Genomic DNA, 16,557 nt, shown 5'->3' on the forward strand with positions numbered 1-16,557 from the left:
CCAATCAGAGCCAGAGACTGAACCTCCTTAAGGGCAACAGTGGCAAAAAAAAACAGGAAGAACCCCTGTAGGTTTGATTTAATGTCTCATCATATCAGATGAACTCATCCAATTGGCTTCTGTGGTCTGGGTTAGAATCTCAGTCAGTCAATGTCTCAAATGATTACTTATTTCCCCTCCAGAGGAAATAAACAGAACTGTCAGGAGTGGGATTTGAACCCACGCCTCCAGTGGAGACTGCAACCTGAATGCCAGCTGGCGAAGGATCGTCCGTACAATGTTGGAAAATGTTGGACACAAGAGCCAATCACAAGCCTTCAATTGCTGGAGGTGCACCCAATCAGCTAGCGGATTTCTTCCCCACTGTCCAACATTTCCAACATTTGACCAATCACAGCGGACAAATGTTGGAGCAGAGAATCAGTATGGCGCATACCGGTCGTCATTCATTCTGCACTAGCTAGCGAGAAAAACAGTCGGTACGGTAATTAAACACTTGCTACAGCGCCGTGTGACACTAGTTTAAGTTTGTGTGTGATGTAAACTCTTGTACTGTGTTGACGTTTTTATAGATTGATAGATTTGTTGAGTTACGGTCGTTACACAAAGTGGATTTTGCTTTTGCCACTCGGTGCTTACTAATGTTATTTAAGGTGCAGTGTTTAAACACCAAACCTGAGAATCAAAGTATTTCCACCCACGTTGTAGCACTACCACATAAGTATTTTTTTTTATTTAGATTTTATGGTGTATTGCCATATAGAAATGTCTTCCTGTAAATAAACATTGTCCCTTAATGCCTATTACCTATAGAGAAAGGCCGCTCAAGGCAACGGCATTCTTTGTAATATTTTATTTTATACTGTTGTGAGGACAGCGGGGGTCGGGTGATCTATTTTGCCAGCTGACATGCTGTGAGTGAAAGGAGACGAAGGACTGTCATCAGGGGAGGAGAGACGCCAAGGACAGCGGTGGCAGACAGGTGAAGGAAAACGGGAAAACGGGGAGAGTAAGAGGGACCCGTGACGCGAAAAAAAAAGTACGGACAATAACCATTTTTTTATGGACAAGGATCGCCCAGGGAGAGAGAGGATCCCGCGTGGGGTTCACCAGGAGGAGTTTTTTGTTTGTTCGTCTGTTTGCCTGTTACTTTTTGATCGGGACTGAAGGGACATTTATTTGTAAATATGGGTCGGATTACAGCGTTATTTGGGATGTAAGAAAATATGATTTTGAGTTAATAAACCGGAAACAGTCTCATTTCATGTGTCTGTGGTCTGTGTTATGCAACAAAGGTAAATAGAGTACAACACGGGAGAGTCCTTGCTTAATAGTAACACTCCGTTTACTGTAGGCAGACTGTTAAAACGTTTATCCATATGTCCATTTGTAAAAATGATGCCAAAAATGTAGCAGATGCAGATCAACACTAGCATTCCTGTGGTCGCCGGTTCGAATCCAAGCTGTGGTCCAAAGTAAAATCCTAAAAGTGTCAATTTGAGTTTCTGCATCCTGAAATACGTACATAAATTAGATATGTTTCCACAGCTTTCCTTTCTTTTTTCATTTTTCCCTTTTTCCCCTCTTTTTCCTCTTCTTTTCTTCTCCCCCCTTCTTCCCCCTTCTTCCCCATCTTAGACGGACGAATGTTCCCCAGCTTGAATGCCAGCTGGCGAAGGATCGTCCGTACAATGTTGGAAAATGTTGGACACAAGAGCCAATCACAAGCCTTCAATTGCTGGAGGTGCACCCAATCAGCTAGCGGATTTCTTCCCCACTGTCCAACATTTCCAACATTTGACCAATCACAGCGGACAAATGTTGGAGCAGAGAATCAGTATGGCGCATACCGGTCGTCATTCATTCTGCACTAGCTAGCGAGAAAAACAGTCGGTACGGTAATTAAACACTTGCTACAGCGCCGTGTGACACTAGTTTAAGTTTGTGTGTGATGTAAACTCTTGTACTGTGTTGACGTTTTTATAGATTGATAGATTTGTTGAGTTACGGTCGTTACACAAAGTGGATTTTGCTTTTGCCACTCGGTGCTTACTAATGTTATTTAAGGTGCAGTGTTTAAACACCAAACCTGAGAATCAAAGTATTTCCACCCACGTTGTAGCACTACCACATAAGTATTTTTTTTTATTTAGATTTTATGGTGTATTGCCATATAGAAATGTCTTCCTGTAAATAAACATTGTCCCTTAATGCCTATTACCTATAGAGAAAGGCCGCTCAAGGCAACGGCATTCTTTGTAATATTTTATTTTATACTGTTGTGAGGACAGCGGGGGTCGGGTGATCTATTTTGCCAGCTGACATGCTGTGAGTGAAAGGAGACGAAGGACTGTCATCAGGGGAGGAGAGACGCCAAGGACAGCGGTGGCAGACAGGTGAAGGAAAACGGGAAAACGGGGAGAGTAAGAGGGACCCGTGACGCGAAAAAAAAAGTACGGACAATAACCATTTTTTTATGGACAAGGATCGCCCAGGGAGAGAGAGGATCCCGCGTGGGGTTCACCAGGAGGAGTTTTTTGTTTGTTCGTCTGTTTGCCTGTTACTTTTTGATCGGGACTGAAGGGACATTTATTTGTAAATATGGGTCGGATTACAGCGTTATTTGGGATGTAAGAAAATATGATTTGAGTTAATAAACCGGAAACAGTCTCATTTCATGTGTCTGTGGTCTGTGTTATGCAACAAAGGTAAATAGAGTACAACACGGGAGAGTCCTTGCTTAATAGTAACACTCCGTTTACTGTAGGCAGACTGTTAAAACGTTTATCCATATGTCCATTTGTAAAAATGATGCCAAAAATGTAGCAGATGCAGATCAACACTAGCATTCCTGTGGTCGCCGGTTCGAATCCAAGCTGTGGTCCAAAGTAAAATCCTAAAAGTGTCAATTTGAGTTTCTGCATCCTGAAATACGTACATAAATTAGATATGTTTCCACAGCTTTCCTTTCTTTTTTCATTTTTCCCTTTTTCCCCTCTTTTTCCTCTTCTTTTCTTCTCCCCCCTTCTTCCCCCTTCTTCCCCATCTTAGACGGACGAATGTTCCCCAGCTTGAACGCAGCGCCTTGGACCGCTCGGCCATCCTGACATGAAAAGCGTGCTGTCCACAACAAGTTTGGAAAAGCTCAAGGATGAACACTTAATAAACGATCTGAAATCTTCACTGACACTGATATGGACAGACTGCGAGTGTATCTGTCTATGCTATCTCAACAAGTCTTGAGCCAGAGATGAGATTTTTCATCTGGTCACCACATGATGAATCATTCTGACTATTGTAGTACCTTGAGATCTGCCTTTCCCAGGTGTTTTGTCCTTAAGGTGAAGCAGTCTCTGCCTCAGGGTGAAACTGGGTTTGAAATGTGCTGGGACGTTTTATCCTTTGCCTCCTCATTGCACACCAGTTGCTCTCGGTCCAGCGTTTTTAAAATGATAGTTTTTGGAAGTGTCAGATGGACTGTGCCAGGGTTTGGTCCTCAGACAGTCAATATAAATGGCAGCACTCTGACTGGTCAAGATGACCTTTTTCATAGAGCTCGTTGTTAACACATCAGACTTGTTAAGTGTAAACGATGGAGGGGCATAAAGTGATCTTGGAGATGAAAAGAACCGTTGTTGGCAGGATTCAAACCTGCGTGGGGAAACCCCAATGGATTTCTAAGTCCATCGCCTTAACCACTCGGCCACAACAACCGGCAAAGGTAACGATGAAGAGTCTGACGACCCAGGTTGGTTCTGTCCATGAGTGCATGGTCTTGTCCAGTTTGTCCTGTCCAGTTTGGTGTTGGTGCTCCTTTACTTGTTTTCCATTTCATTCGCAGGTTTGATTGTTCACACCTGTGATCAGTCATCAGCCAATCCTGCTGCAGCTTCCATCTAGTATACTAAGTCTGTTCCGGTTGGCCAGCAGGTGGCGCAGAGGCACGGTTGGTTTGGTTGGAGTGACAGCTCACATGCTGCACTTTTCTTCAGTGACACCGTAGTTGCTGAGAGAAGTTTGTGCAGGGCGCCATATTGCTTTCAGAAGTTTTCTTCCTCTGAAAGGTAAGCAGCACTTTATGATGTGGTTTATTTTATGTGAAGGTAGTGATTGTGCATGGCTCCTTGGGAGCTCACTGTAAAAATGGATATTTATGAGGCTGAGTTCTGTTTCTGACAATTAAATTATTTGGTAGTTAACACTTCATTGTAAGCATAACTATAAGTATGTGTAGTCATATCAGTGTTAATTTTGGCAGCAATTTTTGATTTAGTTTTTATTTTAGTCTTGTGACTAAAATGTTATTTGATTTTAGTCACATTTTAGTCATCAACATTTTTTAACTTTTAGTCTGGTTTTAGTCGACTAAAATTCTATGATATAGGCTATTTGTCATGAAATTAGTTTGATTGTGCAATAAAAACAGGCACAGCTTTAACTTGTCTTATTTGAAACAAACATCTCTTTATTTAATATTAATTTACTTAATATTTTGAAGTGTAAAAATGTTTCACCAAAGACGTTGAGTAGAGCCTGCTTATAGTTTTTAGAGTGTATATCAGTTCACTGTGCAGCGTAGTGCTCATGAACAGTGAGCTGCTGACACACACTGACATGTGGAGTTTAGGGAAAACATTGGCCCACTGACCTCTGGACACAGCACACTCTGCTGTAAACACCCCAGATGGGATTCGAACCCACAATCCCTGGCTTAGGAGGCCAATGCCTTATCCATTAGGCCACTGGGGCTGATATGTGTCTCTTCTATGTCCTCCCCTTCCTGGGTGATTCACAGTGTGAGGGGGTGTGGGGGGTCTCTGTCAATCAGAGGTACTGTAACACCGTTGTGATTCGGGAGAAGTAAGAAGAACATTGAACTGCTGTCTGTCTCACTCCGCCCTTACTTCGTTTGCCCCGTGAATTTCAACAATTATTTTTTATGCTTGTTATATTCCTTGGGGACTTTAATCACTGCAATCTGAGCAAGACACTCACAATACACACACACAATATTTCACTTTGACTTTTTAATACATCTGCAAACATGTCAACAACTGTGTGTTTCTGTCAGTATGGGGAGCTGTGTGGACATTAATGAGGAAAAACGAACTGCAATATAACATTTAAGGGGGTCTGAATACTTTCTGTACCCACTGCACATTTTTCCATCCATGAGATCGCACGTTTCTCCCTCGTCAACCCTCCTGAACTGCTCAACTTCTTCTACATAATAGCTGTCAAGGAAACAATAGCTTAGCATTATACAGTGAGATGGTGTGGATGTGTTGTGTTATGTTTTTTTGTCATTGTTAAAAATGACTCTAATTTGTATCACATATTTTGTGTGAAACCATATACCTGCCATTGCCAAGAGTCAAGGATGCAGATATGAAGGAGAGCATCAAGTTCTCTCACTATCAGATCATCAATGGGAACCTTGTCCTCCCATAAACTTTAAAAAAAAAACAATGTCATATATAAATATTTTTATATAAATATTTTTTAATTTCACTGCATCAAATTGTTTTTTAAATAACTTCAGACGTAATTAGACATTGAACATTTTTTTTTCTTCTTTTGAAATATTTTTTAACATTTTAAGGCAATCACTGCAGATGACATCATGACGCATTTTGCAGACATGGGTCCCACATTTGAAACATTGTGATGACAGCTCCTATTTCTTCACACTTTAGATGTTCCTAAAAGTACAGTGTGCATCACACACTGTACAGTATTTATCAAGTATTATTGTTCCTCCAGTGCACCATTTCTTCTGTATAATTATTATTAGCAGTTATTACTGAAGATCGATGCCCCTACAAATATTCAAACTTACTGTAAATTCAGTTGTAGGCTGATTCATCACTCTGTCATTTCTCCAGTGTTGTTGATGGATAACCAACTTTAGATATTTTTAATGAACAATAAATGCCCTGAAGCTCTGAAGTGTATTGTTTTTACACTGCACACCTAGTTTGGATCTTACAATAGTAACCTAAACATCACAGGAACTATACAAGAACAACCTCATGGAGGCTTCAGTGGTGTTTGTAATAAAACACTATCCTTCTTTTTTCACAAACAGTACAATACAGCACATGTGACGCCACAATGAGCAAAGCAGAGACCGCAGACCACGTAACACGGCGTTACTATGCTGGAAAAAACGTGTCTGCCTGTGAGCTTCTGTTATGTACTGTAGCATCCTAACTTCCATCCTTACAAACCACCTGTCCTCTGTTTAAAATGTGGACATTATTGTCCTCAAAAGACTGACTGTCCTTTCTCTTTGAGGTGAAGATGGACTGCTGAGTGTTGTCCTGTGGATGTGTCTCTTCTGTCCTGTGCTCTTTACCTGTGGGGTGGCTGTGGGTTTTTATTCACTAATAAAATATCAGTTCTAGAATGATGTGTGTGTTTGATGTGATTTGATGTGTGTGTTTATCTGGTTTTAGGGGTCAGTGTGTGTTCATCCACACGCGGCCGCCTGTGTGTGTTGATGTAAATGTGTGTGTCCTATCAGCTATGATCATGCTGAGACAGAATAATGCTGGAAAAAGCTCCCAGCTGTTAGACCTGAAGGTAAAGCTGCATGCTGTTGTGGTTTCTCTGAGTGTAGGATCACCACAAGACTTCTGCTGTTTTATGTTGTGTGTGTTGATCACGATCAGTGATCAATTCAGAAGTTAAAAGATAAACGCGTGGTGGCCAAGTGGTAAGATCATGGGTTCAATTCCCATCCATGCCTTCAAAGATCTGTAGGAGGTTCCTTTTAAAGAAAGACAAAACCCATTGACAGTAGAAACTATAGACAGAGCTTCCGTGATGTCACCCATTTGTTTCTGAAGAGCCGTTCTGAGGCTCGTGGGAGCCGCCATGTTGGAAGCATCACGTCCGCCAAAAACTCCAAATACGTACAAAGAGGGGGAGCACGAGTGGAGTTTTGGGGGCGGGCGATCGTGAAAGCAGGAAACTCACGCTGTTATACGTCAGCCTTCTGCTGCTCAAGTGGCAACACCTTTAATTATGCATAATTTTAAGTCCGAATATAATTAAAACGAGTAAGTTATATAAAAAAAATCACCCCCATACAATTGACACTAGAAGAGAACCTATCATCTGAGACCAGAATGTTTTTTTGTACCAGGCTGTAAACATGTTCATTCCTGCTGTGAAGTCGGACATTTTAACATGGGAGTCTATGGGAAATGACTCGCTTTTGGAGCCAGCCCCCAGTGGTTGCGGCATGAATTACAAGTTTTGACACTTCCGCATGGGCTTCAAGTTTGAACCCCGAAGGTTGCCGCCTGACAACACCACACAAAACAAAGATGTGTTAAACTGTGTGATCGTTGGCTGGAAGCACTGCTTCATGAACCTGTGTTTACTGTTCATTAAGCTTAGAGAAGTTTTAGGAGTATGTTTGAGGAGTAAACTGATTCAAGTCCTCACAACAAGTGCATTTCACTGCACAAACACACACTCAGCTGATGTAACAAAGTTCTATTCAGACTCATCCCAATCCAGAGCAGTTGTTCCACAGTAACACCTGCCGGAGGACGTCATCACCCAGTATGTGACCTGCACTGTGAGCTGTAAGGTCTTATACAGACAGGTGTGTGTCTGTCCTCATCAAGTCCAATCAGTATCATCAAAGACAGCTGGACTCAGATGAAGGTTAGAACCATCTGAAGGACGATCAGAAGAAATGGACGCACCTGAGTTCAATATATGAGAGTCACAGCAAAGGCTCTGATACTTAGGACCATGTCATATTTCACTTTGTCTTTTTAATACATCTGCAAACATGTCAACAACTCTGTGTGTTTCTGTCAGTATGGGGAGCTGTGTGGACATTAATGAGGAAAAATGAACTTCAATGATTTTAGCAAATGGCTGCAATATAACAAAGTGAAACATTTAAGGGGGTCTGAATACTTCCTGCACCCACTGTACACATAACAAATGAATGTGACTGAAACAACAGCTCTGTGTGTAATATAAATATACAAAATAATGTGATTTGATCAGAACATTTTAAAAGACAGTGATGATCTGTTCTTATTGTCTAAACAGGAACAGTTGAAGCACAGCTTGCAGCCCCTGTATCTCAGGCTTCTCAGCTTCTCTTCAGATGTTTGGACGTTTCTGCTGGAACCTCTCATTTAATGACTCACATTTAGAACTTCTGACTTTATGTGGAGGAGGGATTGATTTTGGAACGAGGAGGCTGCAGCCTGCGATTCCACCACTAGATGTCAGCATTGCACAGCATTGGTGGTTCAGTTCAGATTGAGAGAATGCAAAGAGTGTGCAAAGCTGTCATCAAAGCAAAAGCTGGCTGCTTGGAAGAATGTCAAACATCAAACATATTCTGCTTGGTTTAACACTTTGTGTTCACTACATCATTCCACATGTGTTCCTTCATAGCTCTGATGTCTTCAGGATGAAGCTACAATGTAGAAAGTCATAAAAACAAAGACAAACCACTGAGTGACTTTTGACTGGTACATTTAAAATGTCATCATATGTCCTAACCAGCAGGGGGAGCACTGATCATAAACTCTCTGTTATTGTCATGTGTTTTTATGGACGATGATGCTGACTGTTGTTTTCTTGCTTCTCTCTGTAAACCAGCTACACCAGTATTACTGTCTTAAGTTGGAATGTTTATGACACCATCAAGTGATGATCCTGTGTCAGGACGTTGACCTTAAAATATGAAACGACGAGGATGGGATTCGAACCCACGCGTGCAGAGCACAATGGATTAGCAGTCCATCGCCTTAACCACTCGGCCACCTCGTCTGTCTGATTAATATGTGCTCACAGCTTCGAGCGAAAATACGCTGCAAAACTTGAAAGAGGTCACAGCTTTTGCCTTAAACATAAGCATCTTGACAAACTTTGACAAACATTGAAGGCCAGTTTTTGGAGTAGTTGTTTGGTTTCTCCATTGTACAGATCAGAGCATGCCTCACTGCACTGGACTGCATATATCCAGGGGTGGACTGCATGTTTCCAGGGGTGGACTGCATGTGTCCAGGGGTGGACTGCAAATATCCAAGGGTGGCAGTAACTGATTACAAATACTCAAGTTACTGTAATTAAGTAGTTTTTCTGGGTACTTGTACTTTATTTTTAAGCCAGCACTTTTACTTGTACTTAAGTACAAATGTAACAAAATAATGTACTTTTACTATTTACTTACTGTCAGCCATTTTGTCTCTGTTAAAACAGTGGGTGTTGTGGCTAACAAAATCTAAACCGGTAGATAATTAGCTGCCCCTTTGTAATAATATTGACACTTTTTCTGCTAATTGCATTATGTAATTGTTGATCACAATGAGAGGTTAACAGGAGTACAGGATTACTAATGAATTTTGAGTTCATTCGGATTTACAGCTGTATCATTCTGCACCAGATGAAGCACATGATCTGAATCAGGTTGTGTCAGAGAAAGGCTGAAACCCTGCAGCACCTGTTTCTGACTGCTCTGACCACGCTGCCTTCTTCTCCAGTCTGCTCTCCAGTGATGTTGCTCCTTCTTCTTTCCCTCTGATTGAGCTCTGTCAGTCAGATCTCTGTCCACCTGTACGGTCACAAAGCCAGGGGTAGTGACGCTGTTTTCCGGGATGTCTGAGTGCAGTCCTTTTTTTCTAGCTCTCAGGACAGGAGCTGTATCCACCCTGAAGGACGGCGCCACAGGAAGTTAAAAGGCACTATGACTCTGGTGGGACTCGAACCCACAACCTTTGAATCACTTCTCCTGTGTTTAACTAGAAGTCCAATGCGCAGTGGGATAGCAGGGTTGTCCAATAACCGGAAGGTTGGTGGTTCGATCCCAACTCCTCCCTAGTCACTGTTGTGTGTTCTTGGGCAAGACACTTCACCCTAGCCTGTGGCGCGCCTTGCTAGTCATTGTATGACACTGCTTGTGCAGCAGCCGTAAAGAATTTCCCTCTGGGATTAATACAGTATCTAAAATAAATAAATAAAAAAAATTTACTGCTGTGAGAGCCGACAGAGACACGAACACTTGTGGGAAGAGCAGAGGTGGGGGGCTCAGTGTACTGTGTTGTTGTCAGGACTTGGAACTGTTAGCCTGCGGCCATATTACTTGCCGAGGGAGCTAAGTCATGTGATCGTGCTCTGTGTTTACGCCCCACCGAGCGCGGACGCATCAGCTGCCTGTGAGAAGATACACACAGTAACAGCAAGACTGCAGACAAAGCACCCCGAGGCGTTTATGGTTCTGGTTCACCTGCAGCCACAGTACACCCCCCTGGTCAAAAGGATGTCTAAAACCACACGTTCAATCAGGAAGTGGTCAGCTGAGGCAGAGGATGGTCTGAGGGACTGCTTTGACACCACTGACTGGGATGTAATGCTAAAAACACATGTTGAGGACATAGGGGAGCAGACTCACTGCACTCAAAAAACTGATTCAAGCCCCTCTTAGAGGTGAAACATTATTTTGTTTGTCTTATGAAAATGTTATTAATTCCAACAATACCCAAATATGTTTAGCAGATGTAACATAAATATATATTTGCTTTGACTCCCGTGGCCCTCTCAAACCGAATGAGTTCAACTAGCAGAGCAAGAGCATGAGCAGGAGATCAGCCTCTGTCCTACCCGCCATCTGCCTCTGCTTGAAACTACTGTTGGTAAGTTTTCTGTCTTCTATTCAATAAGTTTATTATCTTTATGTGAAACAATGTGCATGCCTTAAGATAAATGGACATTGAGCTTAAGAAGAAGTGTCAGTCATTGTTCACGTTGGGGTAGACAGGCTACAAGCAGCTAAGATTAGTTAGCATTTGTTGTAGCTAACGTCTATGGTCGCGTCATATAGCTGTCAGAGGTAAGTGGTGAACACGGTTAGTACTTGGAGTTTTCTACACAGGCACGTTGAATTCATCCTTAACACACTGCGAGCGCAGCTTGCCGCCAGCTAACGCAATCCAAAAGTGCTTTGCTTTACTTTTGTAGTGTAGCTGACAGGCTAACGTTAGCCCAGAGCTAACGCTCTGTGTTAGCCTAAGCAGCACTTGTATGCAGGGGTACAGCCAGTGCTTAAGTGTAGTTAATGTGAAACAATACAGTCGCGATTTATTGAAGTGAAGCAGTCGGCATATTTTCACGATATATTTTATTTTTTATATCGTTTTTGTCTGCTGGTGGGTGCCTGCTCCCCTGCGTGTGTGTCTGTGCTGCTGGGTGTGCATCGGGCTGGAACTGTGCCGTACGTGACAGACAGCAGGGGAGACCTGCGTGCTGAAATGACGTGCTGAAATGACTTTGTTTAGTAAAAGGAAAAGGTATAAACGTGTTCTATTGTAAGGGGACCACCTGCATGCAGATGTACTTTAATACGTGGATTAGGCTACTACTAAATCCATAGGCGTCGCTACCATTATATCAGAGGGGGACGTGTCCCCCCCACATTTTAAAACGGCCCGTTTGGACCCCCCCAAAGTAGTGAGTAGGAAACTCCACCTAATGCTGTCTCGATTGCTCGTGAAAAACTCTGTTCCACTAAGTTCGTAAGAGAATAACCTCACCGCTGAAATCCATCCTCCATGTTTTCCTGGTTACCACAGCGCTGCAATACCGTTACTATAGTAACGGACCTAACAAAGCCAGTGGCTTTCTTCGAGCGAGCGTAAAACACCATAAAGAGAACCGTCAGTGCTGGTCGACGCTGGAGGAGGTAACGTCAGTGTCATCCCACAAAGTCCAGCTCATGCTGAAGCCTGACTGTTTGTCACATGGCCCCAGGTGACGTTAGGTTGATGTTAAAGAAACTTAGAAAAGTTGGGAGGAAGCTGCTGTTTACTTCCAGTTACAGTAGATGGTATTATTTGTCTGATGACATGTTGTTGCCTTTTCTGCTCCCTCCCCACACACAATGGACATGAGGAGATTCTAACAAAGACACGGAGAGTTAGAGTTGTTTTCAGCATTAACCCATGTTGTAATGAGGCCATGTTAGCTCCTGTTAGCCTGCTAGCTTCAGCCTCGCCGAGCCAGTGCACACAGCCACTTGCTCCTACTCTTATCAGCAAGAATAAAACACATGTGATGGTCCGTCAGGACACAGTGGAGCATTATATGAACAGGGAAACACTGATGTAGCAGATGAGGCAGGGCATCATTATAAACACATCCACAAGGTTTGTTGTGAATTCAGCAGTTTTATAAGCAAATAAAAATAAGGACATGCATCTTTTTGTAAGTTAGTATTTTTAGTGTTTCAGTATTATCTGCATTAAGCAGTTTGGTTCATTTTTCTATGGGATTTGCCAGTTTTTTGTCTCTGTAAATGAGAGAAGGCCTCAGATATGGAGGCTGTTAGTGTAGCAGCACCAGTATGTTTGACAAAACTGTTGTTTCACTTGTAATTAGTTTGTCACCGAGTTTTTGTTGAATCTGTCTCTGAAATAGTCATTAAGTGTTTACTTCTGTAGGTAAAATAGTTTAACAACCTGTTAAAATCCACAGGAAATCTCAACTACTTCATATTATTACTATATATACTGATTAGGGTTGGGCGATATTGGCAAAAAAATTAATCACGATTAATTGTGGCATTTAGCCGATAACGATTAATTTGACGATTAATTGATGACAGTTGCACTTACATGTTTTTGACTCTAAATTGGCACAGTGTTCTAGCATGATACCGACAAATCATCAGTCAAGTTAACTACTTCATTCTAACAGGCTAAGCTGGTGATTAGGCACCAACCAGCCATGGAAATATGTATTGATAATATTGAGGCACAAACTGCTTCAAAATAATAATGAAGCAAACATTTAAAATAACTTTGTCCTTCAAATGTTTTTATCTTAAGGTCACAAAGCATGTCAACATTAAAATTAAACAGACAAATAGACAAACAAAGTTCAGAAAAGTCACATCAGTGATTATTAAAGTTAAAACATGTGTCTGCGCAAATGAACCTGTGACTGGAATATGTCCCACACTAGTGCATGTTTTCACTCAGACTGTAGAACAGCAGCAGAAAAAACAAACAAATAAACAAACCGGACAATTTCACATTTAAATGTGTGTCTGTGCAAATCAACCTACGTTACGTTCTTCCAGCGCTTCGTCGTAAGCAGCACAATGACTAAACGTACCGCGGATTCTCGGCTGAGTGGAATTCTTTCCAATATCTGCTGGAGGAGACTTCGCTGTTGTAATGTTTCCTATCTTGCTGTGGAGTCCGTAAATAAAGATCGGAGTTCATTCATTTGATACGAGCAAAAATTCAGTTACTATAGCAACAACCAACGCTCCACGCTTCACCTAATGCATGTCGCGGCACTATATATAGCTGTAGCGTAGTGTTGTGTCCTCGTTGCGCTTTCTTCGTGCTCGGGCTTATGGTGACAGACGTTGAACTTATGTTAGGAACGTGCTGCTCCGCATTATTTAACTGAACACCACTGCCTTCCACCATTATTGTTATTGTGGGCTCACATGTGCGCGGGTGATGGTGAGACTACGCCGCACACAAAAATGCGTCATCATGACGAGGCACTAATCGCCGTAATCGATAAGTGGCCAATATTAATCGATTACAGTTTTTCTGACGATTAATTGCACACGATACGATTTTGCACAAGCCTAATACTGATGTACTTTTTTTCACCACCCACCCACAGAAGGTCCCCCCCCCCCACATTTTTAATGCTTCCTACGCCACTGACTAAATCATATTTTTACTTGTCAACAGTAATTAATTAATTGGTAATTAATTAATGTAAAATGAAAACTCACATTTCTTTATAGCCATTCAATTCTGTGTGAGAGTAACTACAACTAACAATACTGTTTTGTACTACTACTGTTTTCAAGGTGAATGATGACTTCTTGCAGATCACCACAAAGCCGCTGCATTGAACTTCATGGCCCAGCTGAGTTGACATTCCTTATTATTGCCGAGGGGATCACTGGCTTAAAATGTCTACATGCAGCCTCTACTTTCACTCCTGCCTTACAGCCCCTGTACTTCTTCCTCAGCTCTCCCTGGACATTGGTCCTCAGTGCAGTGCAGTTCTAGAATGATTGCTTCTAAGAGTTTGAGCAGACAGCTGTTTACAGGGACTAAGTTGGAATATGAACTTATGTGCTGTAAATGTAAACATGAAGCAGCCATCCTATCTACTGAAGTTCAAAGATGAGGGCTCGTCCGGGATTTGAACCCAGGACCTCTCGCACCCAAAGCAAGAATCATACCCCTAGACCAACGAGCCATGTGTGACAGCTCTTTTTTCATGTTTCAGTCAGTGGAAGAACAACACAAAGCACATGTTCTTCTTAGTTTGACATTGGTAAAGTTATGAACAAAGATTTCTGGAATATAAAGCCGCTGCATTGAAGTTCATGGCCCAGCTGAACCACTTCTCAAAGAAGCTTCTGTAAGTTTCCCAGAACAAAGGAGGAACTTCAATATTAATGAAAGATTCACATGTTTATGTGATGCTCAGGATCAACATGAGTGTTGTGTGTTTGTGTTTTTTAACCCTATAGGAGGACAGCTTACACGTTCTGAAGACAGGAGCCCAGCGATGTGGGGGTTTCATCCAACTTAATTTGGTATATTGAAATGCAAAGGTTTATGTCCTGGAGGAATGTTATGCACCTTACTGTTTCTATTTCTGCTGCATTTATTGGATGGAAAATTCAATTTAATTGAGTTCAGCTGATACATGACCTCATCAGGTGACTGCTGCTATGACCTAAGATAAGATAAGAGATAAGATAAGATAAAACTTTATTAATCCCGAAGGAAATTCTTGTGCCAGAGGTATCAAGTTACATTAAATACAGTTAAGTACAGAGTATAAGAGTATAAGTGTCACTATAATCCAAAATAAGAGTACAGTACGCAGTATGAGCACAATATATGATACATGGATACAAATATGGAGATGTAAGGTGCTAAGTAAACATAAATATAGACCAGTGGAGGGAATGACAGTGATGCCTGACATGATTATCTAGCGCTTCTCCCTACAGAAAGGGGAGGAGTTATACAGTCTGATGGCCACTGGCAGGAAGGACCTCCTGTGGCGTTCTGTGCTGCTCCTCGGTAGTCTCAGTCTACCGCTGAATGTGCTCCTGTAGGACAGCAGTGTGTCGTGCAGGGGGTGAGACGTGTTGTTACGAATACTGAGGAGTTTCCTCAGTATCCTCCTCTCTGTCACCTCCACCACAGACTCCAGCTCCACTCCCAGCACCGAGCCAGCCTTCCTAATGAGCTTGTTGAGTCTGTTGGTGTCGGCCGTCTTCATCCTGCTGCCCCAGCACACTACAGCGTAGAAGATGACGCTGGAGACCACCGAGTGGTAAAACATCTGCAGCATGGTCTGGCAGACGTTAAAGGACCTGAGTCTCCTCAGTAGATACAGGCGACTCTGTCCCTTCCTGTATATTGCCTCTGCGTTTGTGGACCAGTCCAGTTTGTGGTCAATGTGGACACCCAGGTATTTGTAGCTGTCCACAATGTCCACGTTGGTACCCTTGATGCTGACCGGGTTTGGGAGTGTCTGGTGCTTCCTGAAGTCCACCACCAGCTCTCTTGTCTTTGTGACATTCAGTTGCAGGTGGTTCTGTCCGCACCACTCCACGAAGCTGTCCACCACACTCATATACTCCGCCTCCCGACCTCTGCTGGTACAGCCCACAATGGCAGAATCATCCGAGAACTTCTGCAGGTGGCAGGACTGTGAGCAGTGTCTGAAGTCCGATGTATAGAGTGTGAACAGGAATGGAGACAGTACCGTGCCCTGGGGTGCCCCCGTGCTGCTCACTATCGTGTCCGAGACGGTGTTCCTCAGCCTCACAAATTGTGGTCGACCTGTAAGATAGTTAGTGATCCAGGTGACCAGTGGGGTCTCTACCTGCATGTCCAGGAGCTTCCTATTCAAAAGGGCAGGCTGCACGGTGTTAAACGCACTGGAAAAATCAAAGAACATGATTCTAACAGTGTTACCTGCCTCCTCCAAGTAGGTGTGTGCTCTGTGCAGAAGGTAGATGATGGCGTCCTCCACTCCAATACGGGGCTGGTAAGCAAACTGCAGGGGGTCCAGCGATGGTTCCACAACAGCACGCAGGTGTTTCAGGACCAGCCTCTCCAGAGACTTCATCACATGTGAAGTCAGAGCAACTGGTCTGTAGTCGCTGTGTGTGCTTGGATGTTTGGTCTTGGGCACAGGAACAAGGCATGTTGTCTTCCACAGGGCAGGGACAGTCATCAGGCTCAGACTCAGGGAGAAGATGTGCTGGAAGACCCCACACAGCTGTGTGGCACAGTCCCTGAGTACTCTGGGGCTGAGTCCGTCCGGTCCTGCAGCTTTTCCCGGTCGTAGGCGACTGAACTCCCTCCTCACATCTTCTGTGGTGATGGTAACTGTGGACACAGAAGAGCAGAGACAGAGATCTGATGGGGGAGGGTGGGGGGTTGTTAATGGAAGGTGGGGTAAGGGGGGCAGGGTGATGTTATTGATGGGAAGGTGAAACTGGTTAGTATGGTTAGG

The 16,557-nt window shown here is 43.0% G+C and overlaps 1 protein-coding gene and 4 non-coding genes across 5 annotated transcripts in view; 1 reads left to right on the forward strand and 4 right to left on the reverse strand.

The window, feature by feature from the left end:
* LOC114430291 (uncharacterized) overlaps positions 1-16,557 on the forward strand; it is an 87,530-nt gene that overhangs the window by 46,369 nt on the left and 24,604 nt on the right. The gene's annotated exons all lie outside the window — the stretch shown is intronic.
* On the reverse strand, positions 3,631-3,713 carry trnal-uag (transfer RNA leucine (anticodon UAG)). The gene has a single exon. It is a non-coding gene; the product is annotated as a tRNA-Leu (tRNA).
* On the reverse strand, positions 4,677-4,749 carry trnar-ccu (transfer RNA arginine (anticodon CCU)). Its single transcript has one exon. It is a non-coding gene; the product is annotated as a tRNA-Arg (tRNA).
* Positions 8,730-8,811, reverse strand: trnas-gcu (transfer RNA serine (anticodon GCU)). Its single transcript has one exon. It is a non-coding gene; the product is annotated as a tRNA-Ser (tRNA).
* trnap-ugg (transfer RNA proline (anticodon UGG)) lies at positions 14,200-14,271 on the reverse strand. Its single transcript has one exon. It is a non-coding gene; the product is annotated as a tRNA-Pro (tRNA).

The sequence above is a fragment of the Parambassis ranga genome, unplaced genomic scaffold, assembly GCF_900634625.1.
Source record: "Parambassis ranga unplaced genomic scaffold, fParRan2.1 scaffold_22_arrow_ctg1, whole genome shotgun sequence".
In the NCBI taxonomy this organism is placed as follows: domain Eukaryota; kingdom Metazoa; phylum Chordata; class Actinopteri; family Ambassidae; genus Parambassis; species Parambassis ranga.